General features: G+C 51.1%; 2 long non-coding RNA genes across 4 annotated transcripts; both read right to left on the reverse strand.

Annotated features, from left to right (window-relative positions):
• Positions 1-4861: 4861 nt before the first annotated feature.
• On the reverse strand, positions 4862-6198 carry LOC127330204 (uncharacterized). The gene is made up of 2 exons (XR_007869187.2): positions 6038-6198; positions 4862-5106 (listed from the first exon to the last, which is right to left on the reverse strand). It is a non-coding gene; the product is annotated as an uncharacterized lncRNA (long non-coding RNA).
• A 387-nt stretch (positions 6199-6585) lies between these two features.
• LOC127330201 (uncharacterized) lies at positions 6586-8192 on the reverse strand. 3 transcript variants are annotated; one of them, XR_007869184.2, is made up of 5 exons: positions 7934-8192; positions 7697-7833; positions 7379-7612; positions 7165-7232; positions 6586-7060 (listed from the first exon to the last, which is right to left on the reverse strand). It is a non-coding gene; the product is annotated as an uncharacterized lncRNA (long non-coding RNA). The 3 variants fall into 3 exon arrangements; XR_007869183.2 differs by lacking the exon at positions 7165-7232 and having other exon boundaries at positions 7717-7833; XR_007869182.2 differs by lacking the exon at positions 7165-7232.
• Positions 8193-9459: the final 1267 nt, after the last annotated feature.

Raw genomic sequence — 9459 nt, forward strand, 5'->3', positions numbered from 1 at the left:
AAACTTATTTCTCCTTCTATTTCGATCCTCCTCATTGGTCTCTTTTCCTCTCTTTGTTCGTTTGCATCTTCCCACTATATTAGATCATGGTATATGAACTTTAGTAGGAATATTTCAGCCAATAAATGCTTCATATCCCTCTTGCCTAGTGTGCTTGGTAGCTGTAGGACTATTTGGTCCAGCGGTGTCTACATGTTCAACACAGTTGATGATAACTGCACACTGAATTTACAAATTAGTAATCTCATCAGCTTTTGGTATGCAAGTATAAGAAAATGGATGTCAATACCGAAATGAATGTTTGTTTAGTCAGATAGTTTTAGACTGCTATAGTGTAAGATGCTATTTGATTCAGGCAAGTAAACATGTGAAAAGGCTGCTCAGCTGAATTTAACTACAGGAAGTTAACTGAGTTTCAGGGCAGCAAAGAGAAGTTATAAAACATAGCATGGCTTCTCCTATAGCTGGGGTGGAGCTTGAATTTCAGATAGCATAATTATCATCTAAGGCTACTAAGTTCATTTTGTAAGGAAAGTAGTAGTCAACTGAATAAAAGAAATGCATACATACTAATATTTGTCTAGTCATACAGGAAAAGAATAGGCAACACGTAGCAGGGCCTAAACTTCTTCTCTCTTGAAATTTTTAAAGTTAGAAACAGAGGACTACTTTTTTGGGGGTCTACTAAAACATGGCCCATTCATATGCATCTGCAACTTGTTGATTGCATTCATCTAGCCGCACACACTACACACACTGAATATTTGTATGTGTCACCTGAAACTTCTGGTGTGCCACTTGATGGTCGCTCGTCTTTGGCCATCGGCGTCACCGAAACAGAGTATAAACTGATCTTGCACCAGTGTTTAATTGCCAGGGACATAGGGGACAAAGCAGTTTGATATAGCCTTGGATTACATCAGCCGATCGACGTTGGGGCCAATGAGGGAACCGTACAGTTTGGAGGCCAGGGGGTTTTCTAAAGAACAAAGTTACTGCTATGGTATGGGGGCGGGTGTCCTAGTGAAAAATTACTGCGGACTAAGCTAACTCGCAAAATTAAGATTGAGGGGCTGAGATCGTAATGGATCCACGGATACACAAATCATTAGGATTTACAATATAAACAGTTAAACACATAGATAAGTTAGGTGCACATCAACAGCGCAACCTGTGTAAGAGGAGATGAAAAGATAAATTTACCAGAGAACAATTGATACGGGGCGACCTTCGGTCTTCACCGCATCATGTGCTTCATCACCAAGACGGCACGCTAAGGTGAATCTTCTCCTTTACGCGTGCCTCGAATCGCCTATTTGGGACGATATACTACTTCATACCCCGTCATATCTTGATGATAGGAACTCGACGACAAGTACGGGGAGAAGGAAGGATGGCACGGAGACCCGAGGACGCAAGGCCGATGTCACGGAAGCTTGGAAGAGAAGGAGGAAGAGGAGCTGGAAGCTCCAGGGCCAGCACTGCCGCCCTACACAGGTCGGCACTGCCGCCAGGGCCGGCACTGCCGCCCTCCCCACGCCGGCACTGCCGCCGTGGTCGTGACCACTACCAAACCTAACCCTAAGTTGCCACATGTATGGCTGTGCTTGTATCTTAGTTTCCCCAAACTACCCCTCCGTAGTGATTCCCTATAAATAGACCTCCACCCCCACCTTCATGAGGGAGAGATGATGTTTAGATGAATTGGCTTATGCCTCTATTATCCCTTAGTGGATTTGGGAAACCCCCACCTTAGATTACCCATCTATTGTATCCCTCCTTATCCGGATCTTTTTCCATTCTACTAATTCTATCAATTGAGAATCTCTTGCCTTGCAACTCTATTCTTAGTTGGTCTTTTACTCTTTGGGAATTCTATTTGGATTTGTCGATCTTTTGCAAGAGATTCTACCTTTGGTCTTTCTCTCGCACTTCTATCGAGTTGGTGGTTCGGGCCAACGAGGATAACCGATTTGTGTGTGTGCGTGTATTTGTATCGTGTTCTTCTCGTTCATCCACTTCCCCGCGAATTCCCCTCCGCAATCACACTCACCCGGGTTAATTCGTGAGATCGGGCAACCCACACGGGCTTAGCCCGCATCATATGGTATCAGAGCAAAGGTTGCCACGAATTTGACCCCTCCAATTCCACCAATTTCGCCCAAAAATTTCCCCAAAAAATTTTGCCCCAAAAAATAGCTCGGATTTGGATCTCTGGATTTGTTGAGTTTTTTGTGGTTTTGGTCCACAGATCTGTTGTCTTAGTGGCTGATCTACATCCCTGCAAAATTTCACGTCAAATTCCTTGTATATCTTCATGAATCGACGAATTTCTGTCCCAACTTCCGCTGCAGTTCGTCCCCAGTTGATCCTGTTCGTGCTCACCGGCAGTGCTGGCCCGTTCATACCGGCAGTGCCGACGCTGGCCTCCATCTTCCTCCGCTCGCAGCTCCGGCCTCCTCAACCAGCAGCTCCACCTTTGCCAACCCCGCCGGTTTTCGCCGCCCCTGGCCCACCTCCGCGCCGCTGTCGCCCAGCCCCTGCGCGTCCACCAAGCCGTGCGCCCGCACCACTACGGCCGCTCGAGCAGCTCGCCACCGACCCGGCTCCCGCCCAGCAGCCGCACACCACGCCGCCGCTCGCGCCTTGCAGCTCGATCCAGGCCCAGGGCCGCCTCCACGCTCGCCCCGCTCAACCTTGGCCGCTGCCGCTCCGCTCAGCCACCACAGCAAACGCTGTGCCGCCCCCAGCTCCAATCCCCGGCCAGGCCGCCTCCAACCCCACGCACGCGCGCGGCCAAGCCAAACAGCCCCAGGCCAACCACCACGCTGCTCACCACCAGGCCCGCCCCGCATAGCGCCCTCAGCTCGACCGCGCTGGGGACTCCGGCCACGGAGACCACAGGGCCTCCTCCCACGGCGAGTGGTGGTCCGGAGTCACCCGCGGCTGCGGCGGCGCACGGAGCAGCGCCTCCTCCCTGAGGCGCTGCTCCCTCTCTGCCGTGCGCGGCGCCGGCCTCCCCGGCGCCGCCGCTGGTCGGCGCGGCGCCTGTCCTCCCTGGCGCCGCTGCTCGTCGGCGCGCGGCGCCTGGCCTCCTCCCGCCGCGCCGCCTCCTCCTCCTCCCCCGCCGCGCTGGAGGGCCCTGGGCGTAGAGCTCCCTAGCCCTCCGCCTCCTCCACCTCCCGCCGCGCCGCCTCCTCCATTTCGGAGGTGCGAATGGCCGCATGGAGGTGCGGCCATTTCGCCTCCTCCTCCGCCGCCGAGATGATCAGGGCGGCGCGGAGGTCCGGGTCCTCCTCCGAGGACTCCGGCTTCGGCTCGATGAGGAGAGGTGGCGGTTGCGGCAATGCCGCACCGCCGCGGGCGGCCTCTCCGATGTGGAGGCCGCGTTGGTTTCCTCCCGACGGCCGCAACGCCGGCGGACGACGGCGGCTGCTGCTCGCCTCGTCGTCGTTCGCTCCGGGAGCGAACCGTCGCTTCGGGGCCATGGCGGCGGTTTTGCTCGGGGAGTGGAGTGGGGACTGGAGTGGAGGGCCAGATCCCCTCCAGTCCCCATTTAATAGTCTCCCTGGTCACCGACAGGTGGGCCCAAGGGAGACGAGGCGACCAGCGCGCGGACGCGAGCGGACGGTGCGTGCCATCTGCGGCCACGCAAACCTAGCCCAGATTTGGGCCGGGTTTGCGTCGTTCCGGACGCCGCGGCCGTCCGCTTTTGCGGTGCGTCCCCGCGCTGGGCCACGTTTTTGTCCGGCTCGACCCAAACGGACGCGCGGGCGCGGTTTGGGTCGCGCGATTGGAGATGCCCTAATGGATGCACGCGTATGGATGCGAACCTGAAGGTCGGCAGGGACAGACGGATCGGTGCCAAGGATATCTCGTCTCTTTGCCATGTGAACTCGACCTCGCAGGAGCGGATGGCCAGCTCCACCTCCACCCAGATCAGGGGCGTGTCGGCTGTCAGAGGAGGGCGTCGCCGGCGGAACAGTAGGACAGAGGTAGGAGGAGACTACCGCTCCGGCGCTGCAGGACAGGTCCAGGGAGGCGGCAGTGGTGCTGGGTCTCGACCAGCATTTTAGGCCAAGATCCCTAGACATCCATCCACCCGTGCTTCGTCCTTCTACTACTCCACAACGGCGACGGCTTGTGCTCCGTTCCCCTCCTCCACAATCAAGCATTCACCCCATGCTTCTCCACCTAGCCTCGACCGTGGCGCCCTAATCCGGCACAGATGTGCGCACCGGCTGCCGGATCTGGTAAAGATGACGACGAACCAGACGGGCGGACTGGCGGCAGCCAGCAGGTGCGGGCACATCAACGCAGGTGGATTCTGTTGAAATATTCGTCCCACTTTAAGTGGCTCATACTAGATTTCAAATTTCCCTATAAATCTCAAAGCCCACATAGTAGCAGCCTTGTGAGTTTGAGTACAAGTTGGTGGCAGCTCACTACGGAGTGGCAAGAGGTGGGAAGTTTAGTCCCACATGGAAGTTGGGAGGAAGTTAGACCACCTTATAAGGTGGGTTGTTCCACCACTAGTAAGTGAGTGAGAATAGGAGTGCTACCACTACTGCAGAAATCCTTATCAATGACAAGCACATTTTGCTCATCAGTGACAGGCAGTACGCCTGTCGCTAGTGTGCAGTCACTGGTACTGCCTGTCACTAGTGATGGGAAGAATGCCTGTCACTAGTAGGTGCACTAGTGACAGGCAGAAAAAATGCATGTCACTGGCGTGATGAAAGGCCACATCCATGTTGGGTTCACTAGTGACTAGTCCATTATTATGCCTGTCACTGGTATGAATTTTGATATTAAAAAAAATTCATTTTCGACAAACATGCAATAACAAGTAGGTACAATATAGCATTTCATAGGCGCAGTCTCATATTGAATTCATGAAAAGCACAGTACAAAGCGTAATATAGGAAACATATGAAGAGTTACACAAAATTTAAAACTAAGCGGAAAGAACACTATGGCAACTAGAGGCGAACCAAAAGAAACCAAACACCATGCAGTTCGACATCTTCTACTCGGCGAACTGAAAGACACCAACATCCCTGGATCACCTCCAACGTGAGCACCATCAGTCCCAGCCTTGCCTTCCTGGAAAAAAAGGAAAGCAGTCATATTCTAAATCTATATTTTTCAAACGCAAGAGAAAGATATAAACCAGTAGTGCATTGGACTTGCAAACATATCACCAATAGTAAAACCAGCAAACAAAACATTAGCTGCAAGTATCGGTAGTGTTGTAGTACTCACCCATTTCGAAATTACAGTGCAATATATTTCTGTACATTGCACGGGTTGAACCAAAGCACACTATACCAAAGAGCAGGCAAAATCAAGTTACCAACTGTCAACATTACTCCATAAATTTACATCATAAGTATTTACTATAGCTCTCTAAATTAACCCGCGGGAACAAGAAGAAGCATGGCAGAACAGTAAGTCATGCAGCTAGAACCAACAATAGACGACAAGGTTCATAAAATTTAAGCCATTGGACGATGTACTCCAGCCTAACCTGGTTAAGAAATACACCGGAAGCATAAGGAGCATAATGGAACTAGCATCCAATGTCAGACTTTGCAATTTCCACTGTTCATATTGCCGTAATGAACATTAATACAACTAGATGATACCATGCGCTTTGCAGCGTGCATTTGTATCACTGTATAATTGGATGCATCCATTCATATGAAATAAAAAGTTATGCGGCATAGATCTCGATAGCCTTCAAATATGCATCAGCTGGCATTCAGATACTCTCATCTATAAAGTTGCAGATTATTTATCATACACGCCCGAATGTCACACCACTTCTCAATGTTCAGATAGACCACATGATTCTGAAGACCAAACGTTCCTAGATGCAGATGAGCGAGACACAACCACACAGACTTCAGTATGGTACGAAGAGGAGTGCAACGAAATAGCAACATATGATAAAATCAACTTTAAAACATGGAGATCATCTTTAGTCATATATTTGTACAGAAATCCTGTATAGAATGGGTAGTTTCAGATTTACCCCTTTAAGAAGTCGTCATCTTCCATTTGCATGCACTGGGTCTTTTCAAATTGCGTTCGGAAACTGAAATAGCAACATACTAATGGTATATACCAATGGATTTTCCAGGACTGGAGATACTCCAGTTACACCTAGAGCATAATCAGCTAGCCAAACAGCCTCAAAAGAACAACAAACTTGATTAAAAAAAATTAGCCTGCAGATATGTGTGTAACTGTTATGACCGGTCTGGTCTACCGCCAGAGGGGGCCCACTGGCCCGGCCGGCCAGGCTTAGTTAGGGGCTTAGCCCAATTAGCAGATTAGGGTTTCGTGATTTCTCTTATAAATACAAGTTGTAATAGACAGGATCAATCAAGCAATAAACAATCTTTTGTTGCCGACTCCCTCAGGAGTCGGAGTTCCAAGCCCTAGCCGCCTCCCTGCGTGTGCACCGCCTCTCCCCCACGCCGCGCGACGGCGCCCTCGCCTCCGCTCACACGACATCCCCTCCTTCCCCTATAATCTCCGCCCGAGACCTGGTAGACGCGCTGGTTCTACCAGTAACAATATAAGGGTTATCAGTTTATCACCTACAACTATTGAATTGACATAAGTCCATAACTCATAAAACCGAACTGGTTTGTAAATCAAGATGTAAACAACTTAAATAGATATTGCATGTTCTCAGCAAAGGGCTAAGGCCCAAGGTTTATTAAATACAATATGCATAGTTTTTGTTGAACTTACTGATTGGAGTAACATCCCACCGAAGGAAACATCAGAGAGAAGTACCACCAATATATAGTGGCTTACTGGTTCGAAGTAGCTTCCAAGGAAAAATGAGATCCTCAATACCAAATTATTTTATCTCATATAGAAGTGGTACATAGCAAATGGTGGGCATGCAGATTAGTGTTAGATAATTATTACAGAATTAAGTTGAAGCTTGGAACTGAAGACATCAGGATGTGATGTGCAGCTTGTGAGAGAAAGTAAACAAAGCAACTTTGGTCACTCATTGCCGGTTGGTCCTGATCAAAAGCTGCAATCAGAAAACACATACTGTTAGCTCAAGTCATGATATATATAATATAGTTTTTTTGCAGGTTTATACACCAAGAATATAATCGTGGCTGCAGTACATACAACGGTAAAGATTACACTTTGATTTAGAACCATCCAACTGCATCACAGGGTACCATATTCCCTCAAATCTGATATCATAAAAATAAATACATTACTGTGTGTTCAGAAGCTCAATCAATTAAGATCAACTACAGGTTAACCAATCACGTCGGTGATTGACGATTACGCTTACGAATTAAGCTATCTGCTAAATCTCCAAGGAAAACAACAGTACCTAGGACGGTGAAAGGGTGCCATGATGGGGATCCAGCATTCCGGCGCCGCCTGTTGACCGTGAGGCGGACCTGGGTCTTGTAGCACGGGAGGCGGATGATCCATCTGAGCTTGGCAATGCGGCGAGTTAACTGGCACTAATTGCTATAAGGAACGCCTCGGTCTCCACTTGCCCTGCTCGTTCGGCTTCGTGTCGCCCATGCCCATGAACAGGTGCTGCTGCTCGCATTACGCACTGCATGGACAGCAACAAATTGTCAAACATGTAAGCGGCAAGGGTCTGATTGGCATAGCAAGGCAAGATTGGGTGGTAATGGACCGATTGGTCTTTGATCTCACGGAGCCAACTTCCAGCGGCTTCAACACGCAACGCTTGGACAGTTGAATAGCTGGAGACGTTCTTCAGCACCATCGCGTGCTTCTTGGCTGAGGACGCTGGACGCGCCATATGCGGCACTGGAGTTACAAGAGGAACAAATCAAATAATAATAATAAACTGAATCATAGGAATTCTCAACCGATTTACAGAATGAAAAAAAGAATCGATGTTCCTCACCCCTAGCTCGCAGGCTACGTCGGTGTTGAACCGCCCCTGGCCGTGCGGACGGCAGCATCTCCACAGGCATGGAAGATTGGTGGAGGCGACGACGACACCCTCGTCGAGAGGAGGATGGGCGGCGGCAGCGCGTCCCAAACGACGGAAGAGCTTTCGTGTCCCTCGCGGCGGGATCTGAGCCGTGCGTGGCGGAGTGCGGAGGCGGCGGTTTCGTGGGGAGGGAGTGCGAAGGGAGGAAGAAGCGATTTGGCCCTTTGGATTTTTTTAGGCCGGCGGATGTAGTCCGCTCGCGTCAAAGACAGGCTAAATTTGGGACGTTCGATGTGTATGTTTTACGGCCGAGATTAATTATTAATTAATTAATAGTAGAGGTGAGGTGATGGAACCTGGTCCGACTCTACGTCTACTGCGACCTGTAGTCCAGCGCGACTCCAGGACGGATACGAGGCCGCCACGATTCGCGGCTGTTTCGGCTGGACGCGTGACACTCCGGAACGGATACGAGGCGATCGCCGTAGTTCTTGGCCGGAACTGCGCGGGGCATTATTCGCGGAAGCTCCACAGCTGCCTCCTGATCGATTGATTGGCCAACGGTACTGCTGCCGTGCGGACCAGCCGGCCAGGTAACAAGAGCGGGGAAGGCCAGCCCATGAAGATGGCGTGCTGGAAAGAATCTCACAAGGAGGATACGCGCGCGAAATACCGGCGTATGCCTAGTGACAGGCTCTTTTACTAGCCTGTCACTAGCCACTTCTCCATCCAGGCTAACCTCAAAAAAATAACCAGTGACATCTCTTTTCACGCGCCTGTCACTACTATTTTCTACCAGTGACATGCTTATAGGTGCCTGTCGCTGATTATGGTTACTAGTGACAGGCATAATTTTGCCTGTCACTAATCACCTGGTGGCTATAAGCATTTCTGCAGTAGTGTACACGCGCGCGCTCCTCCTCCTCGCTCGCTCGTCTCGACACGACGCGCGCGCGCCGCGCTCGTGGTGAGTGGATTGAGCCTCGAGCCGAGACTGGCGAACGGGAGAGCAGGTCTCCGGAACCACTCGTCCTTGCGATACTGTACGGGAGAGGGCGAATTAGGTTTCTGTCCAAATCAGGCGGTGCTGCCTACCGCCGTCTACTTCGACCCGTCATCAACAACGTTTGTCCCTCCTTCCGGAGGGCCTCCAGCTCTCGCCCGCCGTACCTCTGCTCGGCCGCCCTAGCCCAAGGAAAGTCCACAGGGAGGGCGGTAGACCATCTGAGGGCCTCATATTTTTGGCGAACATGCTCATCGAAGGACCCATGCGAGGCTATGGCGGACAAAATCTCGAGGTGCTGTGTGGAAAAAGGAGAGCAAGCAGCGAGCAACCTCAGGAGATGGGGCGAGGCAGCCGAAGCTGGAACGGAGGCAGCGGCTGGAACTTGGACGGAGGCGGCGGCCGGAGCTGGGACCGACCCTAGCGAGAACAGCTCTCTGGAAGAAAATGAAGAGGAAAGAGATCGGGAGAGGGATGGGGATAGGGATGGGCG

Source organism: Lolium perenne, chromosome 2 (genome assembly GCF_019359855.2).
Source record: "Lolium perenne isolate Kyuss_39 chromosome 2, Kyuss_2.0, whole genome shotgun sequence".
Lineage (NCBI taxonomy): Eukaryota > Viridiplantae > Streptophyta > Magnoliopsida > Poales > Poaceae > Lolium > Lolium perenne.